The sequence below is a fragment of the Chiloscyllium plagiosum genome, unplaced genomic scaffold (genome assembly GCF_037043375.1).
Source record: "Chiloscyllium plagiosum isolate Xiang-an unplaced genomic scaffold, Cpla_swu_hap1 HiC_scaffold_18, whole genome shotgun sequence".
NCBI lineage: Eukaryota > Metazoa > Chordata > Chondrichthyes > Orectolobiformes > Hemiscylliidae > Chiloscyllium > Chiloscyllium plagiosum.
Window position 1 is genome coordinate 52799476 of NW_028270156.1, and position 13377 is coordinate 52812852.

The following is a 13377-nucleotide window of genomic DNA, read 5'->3' on the forward strand; positions in this document are numbered from 1 at the left end:
TTGCAATTTCCTGGGAAATCATGTTTTAAATGCAGTCCTAAATACATTTGAGTAATGTCAACTGATTGTGCTGCTGGAAAAGCACAGCAGGTCGGGCAGGATCCCAGGAGCAGGAGAGTCGACATTTCAGGCAAAAGCCTTTCATCAGAAATGAGGCTGTGAGCCGAGGGGGTGGTGAGAAAAATGGGAGGGGTGACACTGGGGGGGGGATAGTTGAGAGTCCGATAGGTAGATGAAGGTGGGGGTGAAGGTGATAGGTCAGAGGGGAGGATGGAGCAGATAGGTGGGAAGGAAGATGGACAGGTAGGACAGGTCATGAGAACGGTGCCAAGTTGGAACGTTGGATCTGGGATAAACGTGGGGTGAGGGGAAAATAAAGAAACTGGTGAAATCCACATTAATCCCATGGGGTTGGAGGATCCTGAGGTGGGAGATGAGGCGTTCTTCCTCCAGGCATCGGGAGTTAGGGAGTGGCGATGGTGGAGGCCCAGTTCTTGCATATCCTTGGCAGAGTGAGAGGGGAGTTGAACTGTTCAGCCACGGGGCAGTGGGGTTGTTTGGTTTGGGCGTCCCAGAGATGCTCTTTGAAGCCCTCTTGTTTATTGACAAAACTTGAATTTCTCTGTGCTTCAGAGAACATCTCCAGGACACCCGCACCAACTAACTCCACCACCCTGTAGCCAATCACTTCAACTCCCCCTCCCACTCTGCCAAGGGCATGCAGAAACTGGGCCTCCACCACCTCCGCTCACTAACCACCCAACGCCTGGAGGAAGAATGCTCCATCTTCCACCTCGGGACTCTCCAACCCAATGGCATCAACGTGGATTTCACAATTTCCTCATTTCCCCTCCCCCCCCCCCTTACCCCAGATCCAACCTTCCAACTCGGCACTGCCCTCATGACCTGTCCATCTTTCTTCCCACCTATCTGCTCCATCCTCCCCTCTGACCTATCACTTTCACCCTCACCTTCATCTATCTATCACACTCTCAGCTACCTTCCCCTCAGCTCCACCCCCTCCCATTTATCTCACCACCCCCTCAGCTCACAGTCTCATTCCTGATGAAGGGCTTTTGCCCAAAACATTGACTCTCCTGCTCCTCGGATGCTGCCTAACCTGCTGCGCTTTTCCAGTGCCAACTCTTGACTCTAATCTCTCGCATCTGCAGTCCTCACTTTCACCTGCTTACCACTGAAGACTATGGATAAAAAGAAGACCAACTTTTTTTTGGAATCCATCAAGATGTATAAACTTGCACAATAGAAGCAAGAGACACAGAGTACACACAGATTTTTCAAACATGTTGTTTGTCATATGATACATCACACATTTAGCTTCCACCCATATAAAGTAATTGCAGATAGGAAATGTCAAGTAGCTAAGATCAAGACAGCGTCACATGGAAGTTGCACATGGCTCTCTGGGGAAAAATATGAACTCAAAAAATGGCAGGGGGTTTGTCCAGTAATTCTTTTGTGAAACTGAGTTTGTCCCATATTGGACAATTGGTATATTTACACTAATGCACTTTTAAATGGGATAACACAACTTCAAACTTTGCACAGACCTCGAGTCCTCAAGATGCTTTTCTATTCTGCAAGTTCAGGGTGATCCCTTACTTAATAATTCACTCAAACATTATATGCATACTAACTATTTAATTATTACTTATGTTCTACACAGATTCTTAAATTTTGTACCTTGCCAACACAGACTCCTTTGTAAAATATTTAGAAATAACTTCAGATTTGCTCAGTTTTTCCGCAAGTCAAGCAGCATCTATGGAAAAAAGAAAGAGTTAATGTTCCAGTTTTTCATTAATTCCAATAAAAGCCCATCAATTTGAAATTGTTAACACTGTTTCTTTCTCCACAGATGCTACCTGGTCTTCTATTTTGAACATTTTGACTTTTAATTTCAGATTTCCAGCATCTGCAGTATTTTGCCTTTGTATGTAAAGCTAGCACTGCTAACTTACCTCTGATTAAGCTTCAAACAAAGCAATTAAATAGTTGACAATCTGTGTAGCAGCCATAACTTGACAAATCAAATATCAATGATATATAGTAAAGGACACAGAAAAAGGTGGCATGCTGTGGATGCAGTAAGTGAAAACCAACAAATACCAATGAGATCAAAGGGAACCACATATGCAGCCAATCCCTCTACACCTCCATCCGCTATGACCAGGGCCTCCAAGCCCTCCGTTTCTTCCTCTCCCGACGTCCCCAACAATAACCTTCCACCGACACTCATTCGTTTGGCCGGACTGGTCCTCACCCTTAATTTCTCCTTCAAACCCTCCCACTTCCTCCAGACCAAAGGGGTAGCCATGGGCACCTGTATGGGCCCCAGCTATGCCTGTCTCTTTGTTGGCTACGTAGAACAGTCCATCTTCCGTAATTACACCGGCACCACTCCCCACCTCTTCCTCCACTACATTGGCCCCACCTCGTGCTCCCGCGAGGAGGTTGAGCAATTCATCAACTTCACCAATACATTCCACTCTGACCTCAAATTTACCTGGACCATCTCTGACACCTCTCTCCCCTTCCTGGACCTCTCTATCTCCATTAATGATGACCAACTTGACACCATCATTTTTTACAAACCCACCGACTCCCACAGCTACCTGGATTACACCTCTTCCCACCCTACCTCCTGCAAAAATGTCATACCCTATTCCCAATTCCTCCGCCTCCACCATATCTGCTCCCAGGAAGACCAGTTCCACCATAGAACACACCAGATGGCCTCCTTCTTTCGAGACCGCAATTTCCCTTCCCACGCGGTTAAAGATGTCCTCCAACGCATCTCATCCACATCCCGCACCTCCGTGCTCAAACCCCAACCCTCCATCCATAACAAGGACAGAACACCTCTAGTGCTCACCTTCCACCCTACCAACCTTCACATAAACCAAATCATCTGCCAACATTTCTGGCACCTCCAAACGGACTCGACTACCAGGGATATATTCCCCTCCCTACCCCTTTCCGCCTTCCGCAAAGACCATTCCCTCCGTGACTACCTGGTCAGGTCCATGCCCACCTACAACCCACGCTCCCGTCTTGGCACCTTCCCCTGCCACCGCAGGAATTGCAAAACCTGCACCCACACCTCCATCCAAGGCACCAAAGGAGCATTCCACATCCAAAGTTTTACCTGCACATCCACCAATATCATTTATTGTATCCATTGCTCCCGATACGGTCTCCTCTACATTGGGGAGACTGGACGCCTCCTAGCAGAGCGCTTTAGTCTCTCCCTATAGCTCAAATCCTCCAACCCTGGCAACATCCTTGTAAATATTTTCTGAACCCTTTCAAGTTTCACAACATCTTTCCGATAGGAAGGAGACCAGAACTGCATGCAGTATTCCAACAGTGGCCTAACCAATGTCCTGTACAGCTGCAACATGACCTCTCAACTCCTGTACTCAATACTCTGACCAATAAAGGAAAGCATACTAAATGCCTTCTTCACTATCCTACCTACCTGCGACTCCATCTGCCACTTCTCAGCCCATTGGCCAATCTGGTCCAGATCCTGTTGTAATCTGAGGTAACCCTGTTCGCTGTCCACTACACCTCCAATTTTGGTGTCATCTGCAAACTTACTAACTGTACCTCTTATGCTCACATCCAAATCATTTATGTAAATGACAAAAAGTAGAGAACCTTGTGGCACTCCACTGGTCACAGGCCTCCAGTCTGAAAAACAACCCTCCACCATCACCCTCTGTCTTCTACATTTGAGACAGTTCTGTATCCAAATGGCTAGTTCTCCCTGTATTCCATGAGATCTAATCAGTCTCCCATGAGGAACCTTGTCAAACGCCTTACTGAGGTCCATATAGCATCCAGGGAACAGGAGATTCGACGTTTCGGGCACAGGCCCTTCTTCGGCCTGTGCCCGAAACGTCGAATCTCCTGTTCCCTGGATGCTGCCTGACCTGCTGTGCTGTTCCAGCAATAAAGTTTCAACTTTGATCTCCAGCATCTGCAGACCTCACTTTCTCCTTGAGGTCCATATAGATCACATCTCCATACAACTGCAACATAACTTCCCAACTTCAATACTCAATGATCTGACTGATGAAGGCCAACGTGACAGAAACCTTCTTCACTGCCCTATCTACCTGTGACTCCACTTTCAGAGAAATGTGTACCTGAACTCCAAGGTCCCTCTGTTCCACTCCACTCCTTAAGGCCCTACCATTCACCATGAAACTCCTACCATTATTTTCATAATGCAAGACCTCACACTTATCTGGATTAAACTCCATTTGCCATTTCGCGTTTCACTTCTCCAGCTGATCAAGGTCCCGCTACAATTGCTGATAATCTTCCTCAGTGTCCACAATACTGCCTATTTTAATGCCATCTGCAAACTTACTAATCATGTTTTCACATTCTCATCCAAAATTATTGATAATAAACAGCAATTGGCACAGTACTGACCCCGAGGCACTCCACTAGTCACCGGCCTCTAGTCCGATAGGCATCCTTCCACTATTGCCTTCTCCTTCCTACAAATAAGCCAATTGTGTAACCAATTTGCCAGGCCCCCCTGGATTCCATGCAATCTCACCTTCCAGAACAGCCAACCATGTGGAATCTTAACAAAGGCCTTACTGAAATCCATTCAGACTTTAGCTACTGCCTTGCCCTCGTTAACGTTCCTGGTCACTTCAAGGAATGCAAAGATTTGTCAGGCACAAATCTTCCACGAACGAGGCTATACCGACTATTCCTAATCAAACCCAGTCTTTCCAAATGCACGTATACCTTATCTCTCTGAATCTTCTCAAGTAATTTAACTACCACAAATGTTAGGCTGACTGGACTATGAAGAGTGTTAAAATTTTTAATACGCAGAACATCAAAGATAATCTCTGGATTATCACTTGATCACAAACAAACTGGCACAGTTAAATAAAATTAGAGTGATGAATGTACCTCTCAAAATTGGTGTAGGAGAAATGGTCTCCAATGAGAGCCTAGCACCAGAACAGGAAAAAAAAAGGAGACGTGCTTTTCAGGTAGTGTTCATCTGAAGCATGCTAAACACATCCGTCTGTTATGGACTAGGCCAGACCACTCAAAACATTCTTGAGCAGGCTACTCAGGCCGTAATTTTGCAAGTTGTTTCAGTAAGTGTACAGTGAACATTACCCAGAGTAAGCTAGCTGGGTTGACCACCAGGGTTTAAAGCAGACAAAGAATTTATTCACAAAATTACACAATGAAACACAAAGAACAGAATTAAGAACCCCTACAGAACTCAGTCTATCCAAAATAGACTTAATTATGCTGTGCCGAATATATACAACAGTCCCAATCGGCAAACACCCTTAAAGACCAGTACAAAAAAATGGAACAGATGCTTACAGGTTGAAGTTAGAGACAGTGGGAGAGCGCGAAACAGTATGATTCCACATAGCTCACTGTTGAACTCCCAACTAGTACTGAACTGACCTACTGCTAGGAAGCTGACCACTCCCCTTTCATTATACAGGTCAATTCGGAAACATGACCACTTTGGCCTGAAATCTCATGTGTTTACATATAAACAAAAAGGCCTCTCAATACCCTTTAATCTCTGTGTCAATCGGTCTAATCAGCACCGGGAGCATTCATAACACCTCTGAAAAAAAAAACGAAGGACATAGTATCCTTGAGAAAAGGAACAGCTTTTAGAAATTAAGGAACCAGCTTTATGACATCTACCTTAAAAAAAAGAACCATCAATACCAAAAGATGGCTTCATTTTTAAAACCCTTCAAAAGCTTGGTTAGTAGTATAAACACATACATACACCATACGAACTATAAACATGCAAACATGCACAACCACACGCAAGTTCAGGCTGCGGCACACCCGCCACCAAACACCTCCGTATCTCATTCGAGCCTCAATAACACATCGACAATCACGTTTTTGAAACCTGCCACATGAACAATTGTCAAATTGAATAGCTGAACAACAAGCTCCATCTAAATAGTCTGACATTTTTGTCCGTAAATGTTTCCACAAATGTCAATGGGTTAGGATCAGTGTATACAATTATCTCAGATGCACTGTTTGTAATATAAACATTGAAATGTTGCAATGCCAACACTAAGCTTAAAGTCTCTTTCTCCACCGTTGAATATTTCTGTTGATGAATGTTCAATCTGGAAAAATATCCAATGGGTCTTTCTAAATCCTCGTCATCTGCTTGCAGGAGCACTGTACCAACACCCAAATCACTGGCATCGATAGCCACCTTGAAAGGCTTTGTGTAATCCAGTGTGGCGGATGCTGGGGAAGTGGTTAACACAGGTTTTAGGCTGTCAAATGCCTTATGACAGTCCGCTATCCACTGAAACGTCTTGCCCTTTTTAAACAATTCAGTGAGTGGAGCAGCCACACTGCTAAAGTTCAGCACAAACTTTCAGGAAAATTCACTCAATCCCAGGAACCGCAGTACTGCTTTCTTCATCAACAGTGTGGGAAATTGTCCAATTACTTTCATTTTCACGTCCAATAACATGGCCCAGAAAGGTGACTTAGGCTTTGGCAAATTCACTTTTAGCTAGGTTTACCACCAAGCCTGCCTTCCGAAGTCGATCAAACAAGTCCAATAAATGCTGAAGATGTTCCTTCCATGAGTGACTAAAAATCAATACAGACCACACAATTGGGTAACCCTGCACTAACCTTATTAGTCAGTCTCTGAAATGTGGTTGCCGCATTTTTCATACCAAATGGCATGACTTTGAACTGGTATAGACCTTTTGGCGTTACGAATGCCAAAATTGCCTTTGCTGTCTCTGATAGAGGTACTTGTCAGTAGCCTCTGAGCAAGCCCAACTTAGAAATTTAAGTTGCTCCTACCAATTTTTTGACCCAGTCCTCCAACCATGGAATTGGATATGCATCAGTCCTTGTAACGGTGTTGACATTGAGATACCATCTGGCTTTGGTACCATGACTATGGCTGAGCTCCAGTCACGTAACTCACTTCGATTATGCCATCTTGGAGCATGCGCTCTATCTCCTTCTAAACCTGTGTCTATAAGGATGTTGCTTAATTGGAACAGCATCTCCTATATCTATATCATGCACAATTAGGTTAGTACTTCCCAGTTTATTTCTGCATATTTCCCCATATGATAGTAATAACTCTTTCAGGTCATTTAGATTTTCTTGTGGAAGGTAACTCAATAATTTATCCCAATTTTTGACAACTTCCTCATTGTCCAATTTGATTTGACAAATGTCCAATTCAGAATCCTCTGAACTTGGTTCTTCCTTCTGTGCTGTAATCATTAACACTTCTCCTCTTGCTTTCCTTCCCTATCAAAATACCTTTTGAATATATTTGCATGACACACTAGGAGATTTTTTCCTGTCTGGAGTCCTTATCAAGTAGTTCTCCTCACTCAATGTCCTCTCAATTTGATAAGGCCCACTAAACCTGGCTTTTAAAGGCTCACCTGTTACACCAATACCTTATCCCCAATTGAAAAATTGCAAATTTGTGATTTATAATCCACTTCCTGTTTCATTTTATGCTGTGATACTTTTAAATGCTGTCTAGCCAACGCTCCACCTCTATTTAATCGTTCTCTAAAATTTGACACAGAGTCTAAATGGGTGGTCTCCGAATTCTGATGTATTAATTTCACCTTAATCAATTTTAACAGTCCTCTTACTTCATGCCCAAAAATTAATTCAAATGGACTGAATTTGGTTGATTCATTTGCTGCATCTCTGATCGCAGAAAGTACAAATGGAACTCCCTTATCCCAATCATCTGGATAATCACGTCCATAAGCCCTCAACATGGTCTTTATGTTTGATGCCATCTCTCTAGCGCTCCCTGCGATTCTGGATGGTACAAAGTACATTTAAATTGCTTTATTCCCAAGTTATCCATAACCTCCTTGAATAGTTTAGAAGTGAAGTTGGATCCTTGATCTAGTAAAACAATTTAAGTAATTCTTCTATAACCCTTTTAGCTGTGATGCTGCGTAATGGAATTGCCTCTGGAAATCTAGTAGATACATCCTTTACTGTTAATGAATACTTATTCATACTTTTTGTTTGAGGTAGAGGACCTATGCAACCAATCAATACTGTTGTGAAAGGTTCCGCAAATGCTGGAATAGGTAGTAAAAGTGCAGGTTTTATTACGGCCTGTGGTTTTCCGATTAGCTGATGTGTGACACATCTGGCAAAATTCAACTACATCCTTGTATAGTCCAGGCCAGTAAAAATGTCTTTGTATTTTAGCCTGTGTTTTCCTCACCCCTAAATGTCCTCCAAGTGGTAGCTCATGCACCACTTGCAACACCTTTCTACACCCTACTGGCAAAATGATTTGATGAATCTCTGCCCATTTCTCGTCTGCTTGAATGTATGATGGTCTCCATTTCCTCATTAAGACATCATTTGTTAAGTAATAACACACAGGAAGGCATTCACTTCCTTCTCTGTATATGCCTTTTGATACAACTGTTTTAAGTTCTCATCTTTCTCTTGTAACTCAATAAGTATAGCAGAGCTAAAGATACTTGCATGTTAACCTATTTGCTCCTGCTCTGTGCCACTTATCTGATCAAAGAAGTATTGGATAAAGCTATGACAGCTTCCTTTTCTGTGCTTTTTGATCTCTCCTGCTTCAATGTATGCCTCTGTGATCTTGTGACCACATAATCAGGAAAAATTCCTGAAAAAAACATTCATTTCTTCAGTTACCTGCGTCTCCAATGGCTTTTCAACTAGAGTAGGCAGCACTCTTACCGGTGAATTAGCTATATCATTTACAAGGACAAATTGTATTCCTGGAGCTGAGAGTTTGTCCAGTACTCCTATCACAAATTCTCCACTCTTCTTTGGACTCTCTAGCCTCACTTTACATAAGTGAGCACTTTTTGTCTCACCATGAATTCCTGTTATGAGTACCTTCTCTGGCAATAGCCCCTCAGGAGTACATATCTCCTCATCCTTCAGCATTACAGACTGAGAGGATGCTGTGTCCCTTAATATTGTAATCTCTTTACTTGCTACTCCTGGCCTATGTGAATAAACTTTACCCTCGCAATAATATTTTTTAAGCAGATTTGGCGCTTCCTCCATAATCAATCTCTGATCATCTTGTACACTCTGAGGCAGTTTTATAACTTTCCTTGTGCTTTTTATTACTAGCCTAACAAAACTCCCAGGCTTGTCTTGTTTTCCTACAGCTGGCTTTCCCCAGCCCACCGACACTGATTTCATGTGGCCCACTTTATTATAACAAAAACACTGGAGCTTTTTAGCTCCTTTGTCCCCCTCAAGGGTTTTTTTTAAATCCCTGTGGTAAATTATCCTTATGATCTTCGCTGAGATCTACCTTTCTCTTTCCACATGAGGATTTCTCTTTGCCCCAATTTCTATTCCTCATGGACTGAAATTGATTCTGGAAGCCAATCTGAGTTTTATGAAGCAGCTCATAATTATCAGCCACTTCAGCTGCTAACCTTACAGTTTAACTCTCTGCTCTTCCATAAGTTTGCATTTCTTCAGACAATTAATTTTTGACTTCCTCCAAAATAATTACCTCCCTAAGGGCATCATAAGTTTGCTTGATTTTTAAAGCTCTTATCCATCTATCAAAATTACTCTGTTTGATCCTTTCAAATTCAATATAGGTTTGACCAGGGTCCTTCCTGACTATAGGCTTCTGGTACAAGCTCATATGCACTTAAAATGGCTTTTTTCACTTCCTCATACACCCCAGATACCTCCTCTGATAATAATGCAAATACCTCACTAGCCCTATCCACAAATTTCGTTTGGATCAACAAAACTCACATTGCCACTGCCACTGCATTTCTTTAACGAATGCATTTGGGTCAAAGACTGATGTCTTAAAATTAAGTAAAAGTAACTAAGGCAGAGCTGGCTAAAGTGAACTGGAAAACTAAGGTTAAAAGATAGGACAGTAGACTCGCAGTGACAAACTTTCAACGAGACATTTAATCATTTTCAGGAAAGATTAATCCTAGTGACAACGCAAGACTTTGAGAAATCTGCATGAGTTAAAGCTAAATAACAAAGTTAAGAATTATATCAAATTGAGCAGATAGGTGGGAAGGAAGATGGACAGGTAGGTTAGGTCAAGAGAGCAGTCAAGAGAGTTGGAACTGGTACAAGATGGGGAGACCACACGACAGCAACATTGACTTCAATGGTTTCCAAATCTCCCCACCCCCCACCTCATCCCAGATCCAACCAACTTGGCACTGCCCTCTTGACCTGACCTACCTGTCCATTTTCCTTCCCACCGATCTGCTCCATCCTCCCCACTGACATATCACAATCACCTCCTAGCTGCATCCACCTATCGCTATCCCCCTGACCTTCCCCCATGCCCCACCCTATTTATCTCTCAGCTCCCTTCCCCATGAAAGGCTTATGCCCAAAACGTCGACTCTCTTACTCCTCGGATGCTGCTTGACATGCTGCGTATTTTCTAGTGCCACATTTTTCAATAAGACAGATGGTAGCCATTTTCAGCAGCAGCTACAGCAATGGCATCACATTTTATGCAATCTCTAATGTGTTTGAACGCTAAGGACAAATTACTTAATCTCCATACTGCTGTGGAATGCTAAAGAACGTTGCCAGTTAGTCACTTCATTTCTACCCCTCTTTAAAAGTGCTTATTCAAGCCTATGGCAAATGACTGAGCCACCAGATTGCCAATTCTTCCAAAGAACAAGCTACCTCAAAAGCAATATGACCATCACCAAAAGTTTGTTTCTTGAATACAAGTTCTGCCTAAGCATAAGAAAACGCATCTGGCATGTTTCCAAATACTTCAAACTGGTGAAGCAGATGCACCACTCATTCATGAACATCTCACACCAATTACCTCTTGTTTAAACTTATATAACATTTCTATATCTTGCATTTATGTTTGAAATTTGGCTGAGCTGTATTTCAGCATATAAAAATCTTAACCGCCAAGATAAAACATATTTGCCCATTATTGCACACGGTTTTCTTTAATTCACATGTGGGACTGCTAGTTCTTAGCAGTTCCCTTCCCCATTCCTACCCACACCTTTTTTGGGTTCCTACTCAGCTTCTTCGCAAGTTTCCCCTGTACTTCGATAACATAGCTCTTTCCCCTTTCTTAATTTTTCATCTGCTTCAGACACTGCACTCATGCTTTATGTGAACATAAAAATGTGATATGGGAGGCTCACAATCCTTTCACTGCAACAAGGTCAGAAGGGAGATTCGGGATTTAAATCAAATTATCAAAATTCTTGATGAGGCAGGAAATTACATAAGCTTACTTTTCATCGAGCAAAACTACAAGAAAACGAGGGATCTACAACTGCCAGTTAAAAGAACGCAGTAAAATCAAGCCACTTTTTCAACTCGCCCCACCAAAAATTTACAAAATAAGAAACAAACTCCTTTATATATATCAACACCATCAATCCCCCATCTTGGTTCAATGTATTTCTTCTCCTTATCACTTTTTCAAGTGTTTGTTCTTTTCTATTTTCTCTTCTTTTGCTTATCATTGATGCAGAGTGCTGCAGGAAAGGAATAAAGCAATCCTCGGATTGTTGGTGAAATCTATAACAAAAAACTGGGCTCCTGAATCAGATCAGAAAACTGGTGATGGAAGCAAGCCAGCCATCATCTACAGCAGCAAGGAGGATAATGCCAAGCTGTCATTTATAGCAGCAGGAAAGGAACGATTCAAAATAGGTCATCAGTTACAGCCAGTGGAGTGGAAGGCCAGCTAAACAGCGACAGCAGGAGGAAAAGGAAGGATCGGAATTTTACAAGCGCGCAGACAATACCAGAAATGACCTTAAAAACAATTTAGATCATTGTGCCTAAACCACAGTGCCAATCTTCATCTTTCCCCCCATAATCCTGCATTTTCTTTTTAAATATGCAGTCTAATTTCAACTGAACCTGCTTGCACCACACACCGAGAAAGTACATTCCAGAGCTTCACCACTGCCAGCATGAAAAAGGTTTTCCCAATTCCACTTCTTTTACCGATTACATTAACCCGTGTGCAATTTTTCAGAAGATGTGTTGCTCAGGTTGTGGTTCAGGTTAAGTTTGCTTGCTGAGCTAGAAGGTTTGTTCTCAGACGTGTCGTCACCATGCTAGGTAACATCATCAGTGAGCCTCCGGTGAAGCGCTGATGTACTATCCTACTTTCTATGTGTGTGTCTTGGTCTGTTGTGTTGGGTGATATCACTTCCGGTTTTTTTCTGAGGGGTTGGTAAATGGAGTCCAAATCGATGTTTGTTGAAGAAGACCTGTTTTAAATGATGGGCCTCTAGGAATTCCCATGCATGTCTTTGTCTCTGTCCCCAGGATGGATGTATTGTCCCAGTTGAACTGCTGTCCCTCAGTGTTTGTGTATAAGGATACAAGTGATAGCTGATCATATCTTTTGGTGGCTAGTTGGTACTAGTGGATCCTGGTGGCTAGTTTCCTGCCAGTCTGCCTGATGTAATGGGAGTTGAGATCCTTGCAGGGTATTTTGTATATGACATTCATTCTGCTGGTTGCTGGTACAGGGTCCTTTAGATTCATCAAGAGTTGTTTTAGTGTTGCAGTTTTGTGGGCTACCATGATGCCAAGGGGGCAGATTACTTCACCTTCAACTACAAGACCTACAAACAAACCAATGGGACACCCATGGGATCACCGTCAGGAATCTTGGCAGAAACAATTATGCAAAACAGCCCTCCCCACGATCCAGCATCAGCTTTGGATCCACTATATGGATGACACCTTTATCATTACGAAACACAACAAATTAGAAGAAACCCACAAACACCCATCTTTACAGGTATAAAGGTCACCAAAGAAAAGAGAACAACAATAGACCCCCCCTTCCTAGATGTCACAGTAGGACAAAAAGCCAATGGAGAGCTACAGACCAGCATCTACAGGAAAGCTTCACACACAGACCAGATACTCAATTACAGGAGCAATCATCTGAACACCCGCAAACAGAGCTGCATCAGGACATTATTTAAATGAGCCACAACACACTGCAGCACCCAGGAACTATGAAATGCCGAAGAAAAACACCTATACAATGTATTCAAGAACAATGGGTACCCGATAAGCAGTCCACCAAATTTTACACTACAAATTTAAACGACAACATAACACATCTAGACTCTCCGAGATGATGACCAGACTACTCCAACCCTGTGGCATCATGTTAGCCCACAAACGTACCAGCACAAACAATGCTTGATGAATCCAAAGAATCTAAAGTACCAGCAACCAGTAGAACGAACATCATATACAAAATACCCTGCAAGGACTGCAACAAACATTACA

General features: G+C 42.6%; 1 protein-coding gene across 6 annotated transcripts in view; it reads right to left on the minus strand.

Moving 5' to 3' along the window:
• dagla (diacylglycerol lipase, alpha) overlaps nucleotides 1-13377 on the minus strand; it is a 329798-nt gene that overhangs the window by 297443 nt on the left and 18978 nt on the right. For 4 of the 6 annotated variants that reach the window (XM_087996617.1, XM_087996616.1, XM_087996618.1 and 1 more), the window contains exon 2: nucleotides 1705-1783. The exons of the other annotated variants lie outside the window; for them this stretch is intronic. The gene's annotated coding sequence lies outside the window, so the exon portion shown is untranslated. The remainder of the gene's footprint in view (nucleotides 1-1704; nucleotides 1784-13377) is intronic. 6 annotated transcript variants of the gene reach the window in all.